This window comes from Pinus tabuliformis, chromosome 2_2, assembly GCF_031772625.1.
Source record: "Pinus tabuliformis cultivar Carrire ecotype Pingquan chromosome 2_2, CPIR1, whole genome shotgun sequence".
Lineage (NCBI taxonomy): Eukaryota > Viridiplantae > Streptophyta > Pinopsida > Pinales > Pinaceae > Pinus > Pinus tabuliformis.
The window spans coordinates 1,235,185,153-1,235,198,704 of NC_142300.1; the positions used below are offsets into that span (position 1 = coordinate 1,235,185,153).

The following is a 13,552-nucleotide window of genomic DNA, read 5'->3' on the forward strand; positions in this document are numbered from 1 at the left end:
CCACTTGTCACCTGGTCAATTCTCACAAAGGAAATGATAGCACATTATGAGAATACAAAGAGCAATACCTTCTTTAGCCAATTGATAAATCTCAAACAAAAGGGTTCAATGGTAGAGCACAATGAGGACTTCCAAAAATTGAATATAAGGGTAAATGATATTCCATAGAAGCAAAGGAATGATGTCTTCATAGGGACTTTAAAAGATAACATTCAACATGAGGTTAGTCTTTGGGAACCTAATTCATTGGAGAAGACATTCAGGTTGGCAAGAAATATTGAAAGCGGAATTGTGGAAACAAGGAATCCTACCATTCACAACTATAAATATGGAAGTGCTTTTTCTCCTAGCCTTCCACAACCTACAAGGTTTACACCACAACAATTAGAAGAAAAAAGAGAAAAAAGGTTTTGTTACATTTGTGATAGCAAATACACTAAAGGTCATAAGTGTGCTGAGAAGAAATTATTTTACATAGATTGTGAAGAGGAGGAAAAAAATGATCAAGAAACATCAAAAGAAGAGGAAGTACACAAGGGACCAACCCCAAAGAAAGAAGAAATGAATCTGACCACATCTTGTAAAGCATTGGCAAGAATTACCAGTCCTCAAACTCTCAAGATAGAAAGACATATCAAGAAGAAAAATGTTCAAGAAGTGAAAGATCACATCGAGCATCAAGAAATGAATCCGACCATATCTTGTAATGTATTGGCAAGAATTAACACTCCTGAAACCCTTAAGATAGAAGGACATATCAAGAAGAAAAAGGTTCAAGTAGTGAAAGATCACATCGAGCATCAACAAGAAGTTCTCCAACTTTTAAAGGATAACTCCACTTTAGCGAAGAATATAATGAAACAACAAGAAGATCAACATCGCAGCGAAAGAAGTTTTGATGTAAGTCACTGGGTATTTCTACGACGACAACCATACAAACAAATGTTCCTCAAGCAAGCTAAGAAGGATAATAAATTACCACCAAGGTATTTTATGGTGCGTACAAGGTGTTACAAACAATTGGTACTATGGCATACAAATGGGAGCTTCCTGCACCTTCCAGTTGTTGATTTGGGGTAGCATCGAATGTGCTCTAGCCACAAAATTTGGTGGAGAGGTTGGGGCGCATGAGATCTCCAATACCTAGAAAGGGTTTGAGCAAATTCTAAGCAGATCAGGAGATATTAAAATAATTAATATTTTTTATGGAGTCCCTAAGTCTAAACTTAGGGAAAATAAAATATTAATGTGTACTAATATGAATCTGTGTTACAGTGGTCCAAAAGACATGGATCAATCCAGATCTAATCTTAGTCGTTGATTAGGGACTTAATCTCGGTCGTTGATATGTCAACAGAAAAGTATAAGAGGAGGCTTGAGGGTCACTTGGAGAAGACACCAGATGATCAGTCATTCTATTCTCTAGAGCGGGGTTTGCTAAGAGAGATAGAATTAGTGATCAGGAGAGCACCTGAGGGGCATTGAGTACAGAGAAACAGAGAAGTCAGAGATTGTAACGGAAGAGCAAAGCAGCAGCAAAGGAAAGTGACGCAGACCCAGCAAGGGCTCACGCAAGGCCAAGCAGAGGCAGCCAAGTGTTGCGTAGAGCACTAGAGGGGCCAATGCAGCTGACGCATAGGCTCCCAGAGCTGACGCAGGGCCTCCTGGGGCTGACGCAGGCCTAGAAAGGTTGACGCAGGGCCAGCGTGAGACAGAGAGGGACTGACGCAATCCAGATCGGGCAGACGTTGGGGTTACAGGAGAAGTTTTGTGCTGAGGAGTTGCTGGAAGGGTTTTTTGGGGTTTTAGCTAGGAGATTTCTCTCAAACTGTGAGGTATAGCTACTAAGGAAATTCTCTGTTGGGTAGGCCAATTTCGGCACTCAGATTGTACTCTGATGTTGCTTAATAAGAACACCCTCAGATAGTTGCACCGGTTTTCCTGCATTGGGTTTTTCCTCGGACATTGGTCCAAAACTAATGGTGTCATGTGGTGTGTGTGTTCTTGTTTCTTTTAGTTGTTGATCTGTAATATGTTGAGCATGCACTGGTGTTTATTTTCAGTATTTACTTTGTAAATAACTTGTTAAATCAAAATAACAAGTAGGTAGGAATAAATTAGAAAAAGTGCATGAAGGGTTTCTAACTAAGGAAAATTAGAAACTTCAACATGGTATCAGAAGTTGATTGCAGATCACACGAGGACTAAAATACATCAACCGAGTGGAGCAATAGCAACAGAAAACAATTGTCCCAAGGTGACACAAGTTGTTTCTAGCAGTGCAGAAGCCAAGGAAGTGTGACGCAGAGCCAGCCAGAGCCATGCAAAAGAAGCCGGGAACTGCACAGAGCCTCAGAGTGGCCAATGTTGCTGACACAGAGGGCCAGAGGGCTGATGTAGACCCATCTAGGGTGACGCTGAGCCAGCGTGGGGCAAAGAGGGGCTGATGCAGTTCACAGAGAGGCTGTTGCTGGGGTCTAAAAGGCTGCAGGAATATTGCATAGTGGAGTTGGTGAGGTACTGTAGTCAGAACAGTACCTGACAGAGGAAGGCCACAGGAGTTGTTACTGAGGGCTTCTAACCAACGAACCCGGATCAACAATGTAGTTGCACAAGACGATCAGAGTAGGGGGCATCTCGACAAGCGACAGAAGGATTTCCTGGAGGGAAACCAGGACTCAGAGGGAGTCCAGAAGAGAACTTCCAGACCGGAAGTAGAGACTCAAAGGAGTCGAACAGAGAACTTCCAGGAGGGAAGTAGAGGAGTGTCATGGCACTACATAGGGTAAGAGACCAGGATAGACTAGACGGAGCATCAAACTTGGCAGTCTGGAAGGCCAAAATCTTATCAGTGCTTAACAGGAATCGTGTCAAGCAGTGTTGTTAAAATCGCGATAAAATCGCGATTTTATCGGAAAATCGCGATTTTTTCGCAAATCCGATTTTATCGCGATTTTTATCGATAAAAATCGGCACTTTTTTTTATAGGCGATTTTTTCGAAAAAATCGCGAGTTTTTTAAAAAATCGCGATTTTTTCGAAAAAATCGCGATTTTTTCGGTTAAAATCGCCAGAGGCGCGGGCAGCGGGCGTTTTATATAGAAAATCGATTTTTATTTTATTTCATTCAGCAGTCCGCGCGGAGGAGGAGGAGAAGAAGTGAGGGAGAGGGTTGCCGTCGGATTTGGGAGCGAATCCAAGCGATTTTAGGAGGAATCCAAGCCAAGATCACCAATTTGTCCATAAACCAGGTATGTAGATTAATTTTTTTTTGTTTTGCTTCTATAAAAACTTTGTTTTTCATTGTTTTTAAAGAATTTTTGGAAATTTTTCATTGATTTGGGATGGGTTATTTGTTATGACTATGAGAACCAATTTTTTATTTTTATTTTCTCATTTTCTTTAAACATTGTTTATTTTTTTTTATTTTTCATTGTTTTTTTGCATTTGCCATTGGCATTTGGTTGGGTAACTTGGGTTTAGAAATTGGGATTTTGGAAATAATTAACTTGTAATTTTGCAAATGCTAAATTGTAATTTGTATTATGTAATCCTAAATTCCTATTTCCTAATCCTTATTTTTAATTTTTTCCATAGGTTTGCAAATTCAAAATTCAAAAACAAACATGCCAAGGAAATTGGATCCTTTCTGGGAATATGGTGACCCTAAAACTCCGAATGATAGACAAAACTTGTATTGCAAGTTGTGTGGAAAGGAGATATTCGGGGGGGTGTACAGGTTGAAGTTCCACCTTGCAAAAATCCCTGGACGTGATGTGGTGCCCTGTCCTAATACAAATGCTGAAATTATCCGAAAAGCCATGAGAGCATTGGGAGAATTAGAGCACTCTAAAGAGGCCAAAGAAGAACTCAAAAGGCAACTAAAAAGGTCAGCTGAAGGAAGTGGGCCAAGTGGCACTGGTTCTACTGCAGCGTCAGTCAATCCGGTAGCTGCATCATCATTTTTTGTTCCTCGAACCACACCTGGTGCACAACCAACTATCGGTTCAATGATGAAAAGAACTGAAAAAGAACAAGCTGACAAGTTGATGACAAAATTTCTCCTCTGGAGTGATATTCCTTTCAGCATTGTAAGGAATAATCCATTTTTCCAACCTACTGTTGATGCTATTGCCAGTGTTGGCTCGGGGTACAAAATCCCTTCTCTTCATGATTTCAGAGGCCGGCTTCTTCAAGATGAAAAGCGTGACTGCACCCAAAGATTGGAGGATTTTAGGGAATCCTGGGCACAAACAGGATGCACTGTTATGTCAGATGGTTGGACTGACCAAAAGGGGAGAACCCTTATAAACTTCTTGGTTAGTTGTCCCAGGGGGACTATGTTTATCAAATCTATTGATGCAACTCATCAAATCAAAGATGCAAAAAATTTATGTGATTTGCTGGATGTGTTTATTTTGGAGGTGGGTGCAGAAAATGTTGTCCAAGTCATAACGGACAACGCTGCAAATTATGTTGCTGCTGGTAGAATGCTTATGGACAGGCATCCTACTTTATTTTGGACACCTTGTGCTGCCCATTGTATTGATTTGATGTTAGAGGACATAGGGAAAATTCCCTTTGTCAAAGAGGCTGTTGACTCATCAAAAACCATCACAAAATTTATTTACAATCACACATCTGTGCTTAGCTTGATGAGAAAATGCACCAACAACAAAGAGTTGGTGCGCCCCGCCATTACACGGTTTGCGACGAGTTTCATATCTCTTCAATCCCTCTTGAAATCTATGTGGGATTTGAAGAGAATGTTTGTTTCAGAGGAGTGGCGTTCTTCGCCAATGAGCCGCAAACCAGAAGGAGAGGCCGTCTGCAGACTTGTTTCATACCAAGAAGACTTCTGGGCGGGAGTGCAGGAGGTGTGCGCTGTCACTGAACCTTTGGTAAAGGTTCTTCGGTTGGTAGATGGTGAGAAGCCCGCAATGGGCTATTTGTATGAAGCCATGGACAGGGCCAAAGAAGCCATTCGGTCCTACTATGATGACAAGGGAGATGATGGGTTCCAGAGACAACTCCTTCTATGGAACGTCATTGATGAGCGATGGAACAACACACTCCATCGTCCCATTCATGCTGCTGGGCTTTTCCTGAACCCTGCATTTTCTTATGCATGTGGGTTTGATTTTGATGCTGAAATCATGGATGGATTATTAACCTGTGTCCAGAAGATGGTGAAAACTCCAGAACAACGTATGGAGATCTCTAAACAAATTGAGACGTATAAGATGTCAGGTGGCACATTTGGCTTTGATATGGCTATCTTTGATAGGACGGTCAAAATGCCAGGTATTTTTTAGTTTGTAACTTTGTACTTTGTAACTTTGTTTCAAATTTCATTGTCTCTTCAAATTCCATTTTTTTCTTATGTTTATTTGTAATTTTGTTGTAGCCGCATGGTGGAAGATGTATGGTGGCAGAGTACCCCTTTTGCAAAAGCTTGCCATACGTATCCTCAGCCAAACATGCAGCTCCTCGGGATGTGAGCGCAATTGGAGTGTATTTGAAAAAATACACAACAAGAAGCGCAATAGGTTAACAACTTAACACTTAAACATTTAAAATATTGCAAATTTCCAAATAAATTTTTGAATTCATTAAACAATATTTTTTTTTATAATATTAATTATTAATTATTATTTCATGAACTTTGTACAGGTTGGAGTCCCGTAGACTTAATGACATGGTCTATGTCTACTACAATCTTCGATTGTGGGTGAGGCAACTAGACAAGACACCTGATATGGATGCCATCTCATTGGATGAGATTGACACCACTGCTGAATGGAGGGTTGAGACCGAGAGGCCTCTCATGGATCCCACTGAGGATTGGTTAGTGCAGGATGAGGGGGAGGAGGAGGGGGAGGAGGAGGAGGGGGAGGAGCAGGAGGAGGAGGAGCAGGAGCAGGAGGAGGAGGAGTTGGAGGAGCAGGAGGAGGAGGTGACACCGCCTACCCGGGCTACCACTAGAGGACGTGGTCTCTGTCTACCTACAGTAGCTGCTACTTCTACAGCTACTTCTTCAGCTTCTAGAGCACGTCAGACTCCACTGCCATTTCCACCACCACAGGCACCAGCATCTTCATCTAGGGGGAAAGGGAAAGCAGTGACATTTTCTCGCAAGAGGGGCAGAGGAAATCAATAGGATTAGAGTCTTAGACTTTCATTTTATTGTATATGACATTATGACATGATGAGATACATTATCATATTTTTTGTTGATATTTTGAGGCTGAGTTGGGACTCAGGACTTACTATTCAGGACATGATTCAATGTTATGTGTGATTTTAGCGCTAGAAATGATATTAAACATCTTATATATTAGTTTTTTTATCATATTTATGTGTCAATGTATTTATTTTATGTTGTAGATGGTTTAGATATTAAAAAAATTGAAAAAAATTGAAAAAAAATGAATATTTTTGTGCCAAACGATTTTTTCCCGATTTTAACGATTTTTTCCGCTTTTTTCCCGGCGCCGATTAAATCCCGATCGCGCTTTTAACAACATTGGTGTCAAGAACTTTGCCTTGAAGACAATAGCTATCCCAGTCGACCCAAATGATAATGACAAGTATGAAGAGGCGATGGCGAGGGCCAAGTGCATTATCCTTGACGGGGTCAAGGATCATGTGGTACCACATATATTTGAGAAGGAAACGGTAGTTGAGATGTGGGAGGCTCTCAAGAACCTGTACCAGCATACTTCTGTGCAGAGAAGAATGTTGCTTGAGAACCAGATGAGGTCGTATCAAATGAAGAAGGGTCAAACAATTGAATCCTTCCTCAGAGGACTAAATGAGATCCGATATCAGTTGACTGCTATAGAAGCGACACCGGATCAGGAACTTATGGTGAGGACAACCTTGAATGTTGTCTCAGAAGAGTGGGAAGTGTTTGTCCAAAGCATCCTGGGCAGAGGGACTCTCCTACCTTGGGACGAGATGTGGGCAGCTCTTCACCAGGAAGAGATCAGACAGCAGCCAAAAAAAGGTAGCAGCAGCAAAGCGATCAAGGTCAAGCAGCAGTAGCAGGATGTGGCCCTACCATCTGAGGGAAAGTAGGAGAAGCGGAAGAAGGAAGATCTCTCAAAGATAAAGTGCTTCCACTATGGGGCAGACTCTAAGGCAGCGCCAACGAAAGTAGAGAAAGAAGTCGAGGAGGATGATGATTGTGCCATGAGTGCTCATGTGCCACTAGAGAAGAAGTGGGGAGACATCGAGCTGTAGTCAGGAGGACTACAGGTGATGAGGGGCAGGATCCTTGAGGTACCCAACCTCTTGGATCATACCTTGCTACGGGAGCCCCGAAGAGGAGTAGTAGGATTGGTGATGTCAGTAGAGATGGATGCGGATGAAGCGGCAGAGAGTGCTACAATGCAGAAGTCTCCGGGCAACACAAGCCTAACAAGGTGCAACAGTGTGAGAGGCACGGGAGTGTTGCAACGGTGCAGGATGGCATAGAGAGATGTGCAACGGTGCGAGATGGAGGGAGTTGTTACAGCAACGCAGAGGTCAGTAGAGGGAGCACTTGTTAGCGGCAGAGAGGGCTTCAACATCGAGAGTGTTTCTAGCCTAACAGGGATGTCAGAAGGTCGATGGATCAATTACTTACTTCTCAGTAACTGAGTTGCAGTGCAGTAGCAGTATGCAGTAGCACGATGCAGCGTGATGAGAGGGGTATGCAGTGCAGATGCAGTGTTGGGAGGATGGACCAGCAGCAGCACGGATGCAGCAGCGGCAGTGGCAGCGCCATGGGCAGCAGTACAAGATGCAGTAGTGTAGAGGATGTTGGGCGGCGAGGCCTAGCATCAGCACAGCTACCGGTGCCAGATAATCAGAGTGATGCTCAGTGAGGAGTATTACTAGAGCACAGTCCTCACTAAGAGGGAGTGTTGATTTGGGGTAGCATCGGATGTGCTTTAGCCCTGAAAATTGGTGGAGAGGCTAAAGCACATGAGATATCCAAGACCCAGAAATGGTTTGGACAGATTGTACCCAGTTTGGGAGATATTAAAATAATTAATATTTTTAATGGAGTCCCTACGTCTAAACTTAGGAAAAATAAAATATTAATGGGTATTAATATAAGACTGGGTTAGAATGTTCCAAAAATCATGGATCAAACCAAATCTAATCTTAGCCATTGATTAGAGACTTAATCTTGGTCGTTGAAGGACCAACAGGAAAAGTATAAGAGGAGGCTTGAGGGTCACGTGGAGAACACACCAGAGTGATTAGTCATTAAATTCACTAGAGTGAGGTTGCTAAGCAAAGTCGAATCAATGATCAGTAGCGAGGAGTAGTGAGTACTAGACAGAGAGTCAAAGATAGTGTCGAGAGACCAGCACAAAGGCAGAGAGCGAGAAGTAGTAGCCAAAGCAGACCATGCAGAGCCTAACAGAGACAATGCAGAGGCTAGAGGGACTATGTCATCCACACAGAGGGTTGCAAGTGTGACGTAGAGGGTCACAAACGCTGCGCAGTGCCTCAAAGGATTGATGCAGAAGGGTTTAAGGCTGATGCAAAGGCCAGAAGGGCCAGCGTAGTGCTTCAAAGTTGTTGGAAAGGGTTTCGTGGGACAGGTTTTCGGAATACCTGTTTCCGAATAGAGAGGTATTGTTGTCGTGTATTTTTTCTCTGTCGAGCTGTAGGTGTGACGTAGAGGGTCACAGACACTGCGCAGTGCCTCAAAGGATTGATGCAGAAGGGTTTAAGGTTGATGCAAAGGCCAGAAGGGCCAGCATAGTGCTTCAAAGTTGTTGGAAAGGGTTTCGTGGGACAGGTTTTCCGAATACCTGTTTCCGAATAGAGAGGTATTGTTGTCGTGTATTTTTCTCTGTCGAGTGAGCCAGTGAGGCACCCAGTTGTACTCAAGGAAATACTGCATAATAATAAACCCTTGGAATAGTTGCACCAGTTTTCCCGCATTGGTTTTTTCTAGGGACATTTGTCCACAAATAACGGTGTCACTTGTGTGTGTGTTTTCTTTCCGCTGATGATCTGTAGATGTTGTGATTGTATTGTGTTTATTTCGGTATTTAAATGTTTTAAATAACTTGTTCAAAATTTACAAGTAGAAGAAATAAACCAGTAGAATAAACCTTTCAAGAGACGAACCTTCTAATGAAAATTCCAACAGAGGATCCTGATTATCCTCATCTTGCAGATGCTCCTTCCCAATGATGTATGATGAGCTCCATACTAGATGGCTCTCTTCTTCCCATAGGCACTACTTATGCTTCTGGTGAGGTTATCAAGAGCTACTTCCTTCTATTGGTGAATGCCATAGACTTTTATTTCAGCTATCTTTCAAACCTAGTACAATGATGTCATAAGCTCTTGCTCCTATCATATGCATTTATGATGTCATCCCTTCATAGTGATTTTTTTCTTCACTGCCTAGGTGAAGGCCTTCTTTACCCTCCTCTCCATCTTGCTAAGATCCAGACATTCGTAAAAATTCCTTCTTTCATCATGTTTCTTAGAACAAAAGTTTCAACCCATCCATTTTTACTTCTTGTACCTGCAATATCTATTGACAAGCACCCCCAAGTAAAGTATACTAAAACTTGATGCCAAGATTTATAAGGTTTTCATTCAATCAAGTGGTCATCCTAGGGCTTGTAAAGTTCATACCCTAGATCAGATTATATTTCGTTTTTATGTCATGCTAGGGTTCATTCTTTTCCATAGAATACTAACAAACCCTAGAATCATATCTATAACCCAAAATACCTTAAAATATATCATACGTACTTTACGGTTACTTACCTCTGTCGAGATGAGTTGCATTTCCAGTTGCCATCTTAATCGATTTGTTTTTTGGGTGAGAAATATTCTTCATTGTACTCATCTATTGATCCTTTATCAACCTTGGATTAATGTTCTTATAGCTTCACAGATTCTTATGCAAAACTGATAGCTATAAGCATGTTACTATTTCTTTCTAGCTTTGACATTTGTTTGATGACTAGATTGCTTCAGGTCTAATTCCTTGGATCTTTCAAACTTCATTACAGTGATCAGATATATATGAGATTGGTGACTGTCACATGTACTAGGTCACCACAGGATTCGAACTTTGTAAGAAGAGTAGAGTAGCAGTGTCACAAGGACACCTCTTCGAAGAAGAGATTTATGTTATCATAGAGATACAAAGATCTATGCTTTAAACTTTTATCAATTTTGAATTCTCGACTGGGATCAACCATATGAATGTTCGGAGGGTGATATGGTCTTTGAATCTGAATTTTATTGAGATAAATATCAGATCTACTTATGCCATAAAAAAATTGATTGTGGCTTCCTTTTGGAGTTTCCTTTATCAACCTTTTGTATGGACATTTTCGCTCTTGAATGGAGACTTTAAAATTGTTGTATTTACCTCAGAATCTTGGATTTGTGATTGTAGGTTTGACTTTATGGAATGGTCTAAACAAATCAAACTTTCACTTTTCCTTGCAATGAATTCGGTCTTCAATAGATCTTGATGGTAGACTTCTCTTCCTCAAGATCTCAGTCTACAATTTAACTTATTTTGACTCCAAATTTTGGCTCTAGAGCTTGACTATAAATCGGTGCTACTTCTATGGTGAGTGCCTTAACTTCTCCACGAGTGAGAGGAATCATAGCCCAGAAAAATTAATAATCTCTTTGGTCTTTCTTCTTTTTGAGGTGATGATGGAGCGAGGTTACCATGAATACTTCAAGTGTAGAATCCTTCTTTCAGCAATCTAGGGTTTTGAAGTTTTCTTTAGTGACTTCCTTCAATATGATGAGGTGATCCTTGAGTGGTCCTTTGATGATTGATACCTTTGATAATCTTCTAGCACTTTGGTCCTTGAATGTCCTTTGTTGAGCTTCCCTTACTTGACTTGTCACCTTAGCTTTGATACCATGTTGAGAAATCTAGGGCAATGATATAAGATGATTTCTCTTTCTTATGATAACTGATTGTGAATATTTTTTTAATTTTCTTGATTATATTATTTTTTAGCTTGATTATTAGTCTGTTCTTTTCATCAAACAACTACCAAAACATAAAAAACAATGAAACAAAGGACACAGGATATAAGCTATCAGCCAGGGCCAAAACTGCTCCAAAAGTCGAGAGGAAAAGCCACCGAATTCTTCGTCTTATAGAATCTTCAACTGATAAATTCCAAGACCAAGACCCTTGACCAAAACACCCCTCCAAGACCAAGTCAATGCCTTTCCTTGATGTGCCTTTTTTCCACAAAGTCAACCTTAGTCAAACTAGCCATCCACTAGTGGCAACTTCTCTTTCGCCCTCCTATTTGGACCTACAACTTCTTGACTATAATTTGACCTAACTGCAAAAACCCTAGATTGTACGTGTGACCAAGATCATGGAAAAAACGTCCTCCTTTCTTCTTCGCTCGGTGAGAGACTTCCTTTTAAACAACTCAACCTTTAATATGATTCCTTTTCCACCCAAGATTGGACTATTATGGTGACTGTAATATTCGATCTTCCTACAGTAGAGAGAGCCCTAATCCTTCTCACACGTGCGAGATATTTTATCTCAAAACAAATGCAAATGTCTCGGTCTTCTTGCTTCACTTCTTCGCTTATCCAAGAGGCTTGTAACTCACACTTATTTTCCTTCTTTTCTTGCTTGATTGATTGATCACCTACAATGAGGCCAAGTCCATTATATAGGCTTCCCTTCCATGCATTAAGGCCGACTATAACGAATAAAATATATAAATAATATAAATATAATGTAAAAGATAATAATCATAAATAATAGTTAGTTAAGCTAGTAATTAGGTTGAAGAGGCATGTCTAATAGGACATGACACTCGATGAAAAGACACTTGTGTGGTATATAAGCAAGCCTCCCATTCTCATTGTAAATCATTCTCATTCTTATTCTTATTCATATTTAATATAGTATTTATATCCTCAATGGATAATTTCATATTCCAAGTCATTTGGAGTAATTAATTTGTAGAAGGAACTTTGTTCGCTTCATTTGGTATCAGAGCCACATTTGGCTGATCACCAGGCCTTTGACTATCGAAATTTGTCAACCTTGATGCCATATAATTGAAGCATTTTGCTCAACATTTGGGAGTTTCTCCTTTTCTACGTTTTTCTAGGCCTTTGGCCATAAAAAAGAATTAACCAAAAAATATATATATAAGTAATAAATTAAAAAAGAAGAAGAAAAAAAAGAAAGAAAAAACAAAACGGATACAAAATCTCATACCAAGTATATTTAAAACTTTTTACGTGGAGAAGCCCGTGGTTTTAAAAACAACCCATGGTAATTGCCCATGGTATTTTAAAAAGTTAAAACAAAAACAAAAAACAAAAGGAATACGTTTTACTTTTTACGTGGAGAACATTTTAACGCACGTTTTAAAAACAACCCATGGTAATAGCTCATGGTATTTAAAAGTTAAAGAAAAAAACAAGTATACAAAAGCTCTTACATGAAAGGTAAATATTACTTTTTACAGGAGGTTTTAAAAACAACCCATGGTAATAGCCCATGGTAATAGCCCATGGTATTTTAAAAGTAAAAGATATTTTAATAACATTGGAGAAAAAAGGTGTGATCTAAATAATTTTAATCGTTCAAATCTAAAGATTGTGACCGTACCAAGAGTCACATCTCATCCAAATTTTCTAAGAAAAAAATATTATTATAATTATAAAAAAGGATACTATATAAGCCTTATATAGTTACATATAAAAGGAAAAGTGGATCTCAAAAAAGTATATATAAATTTTATATAATTATAATTTTATAATATATATAAATTAAAATTATATAATATATATAATTTATAATTATATAATATATATAATTTATAATTATATATAAAAAAAAATTATTATTATATAAAAAAATTTATTAAAAAAGTGAACAAAAAGAAGAAGAAGAACAAGAGAATATATATATATATATAGATTTTTATAAGAGAGAAGTGGAAATATATTTTATAGATTAACGAAAAAAAAGCGATACATATAAAATAAAAAGAGAGTTAAAAAAAAAAAAAAATATATATATATATATATATATATATATATATATATATATAAAAAAGAGATGTCGTCCACAAAGAACAACGGTTTCTTTGCACTATGTCCTTTTTGTTCAGAAGGATACCCTAATTGTCAAGAATCATTCAGAAATCAAAATGTGGTTTGCACAAAATGTTACAAAACTTTTACCTTAGTCGAACTTTTAAGTGATGCAGATAAACAATTAATAGCAAGAAAAATGAGAAAATTAATGGCAAGATATAAGGAAATGAAGAAAACAGAATCCACATTTCAAGTTGAAAGCCCATCATCACCCCCACAAAATGATGTAATCCAATGTACTGAGAAAGTGCAGTTAAAAGATCAAGAGAATAGTAAAATAGCCAAAAGTCAACAAAACAAGAAAGCATTAAAACACAAACATAAAAATATTGTGGATGTGCATTACAAAGAAATAATGGAAAAGGACAAAGAAATTTATCATTTCAAGGACCACATCGAAAAATAACTGGCGC

General features: G+C 39.1%; 1 protein-coding gene and 1 long non-coding RNA gene across 2 annotated transcripts in view; one reads left to right on the forward strand and one right to left on the reverse strand.

The window, feature by feature from the left end:
- The window catches only part of LOC149197946 (ABC transporter B family member 25, mitochondrial-like), a 163,588-nt gene that overhangs the window by 102,960 nt on the left and 47,076 nt on the right, over window positions 1–13,552 (reverse strand). The window lies entirely within an intron of this gene.
- LOC149197949 (uncharacterized) lies at window positions 5,240–5,858 on the forward strand. Its single transcript, XR_016254247.1, has 2 exons — window positions 5,240–5,548; window positions 5,673–5,858. It is a non-coding gene; the product is annotated as an uncharacterized LOC149197949 (long non-coding RNA).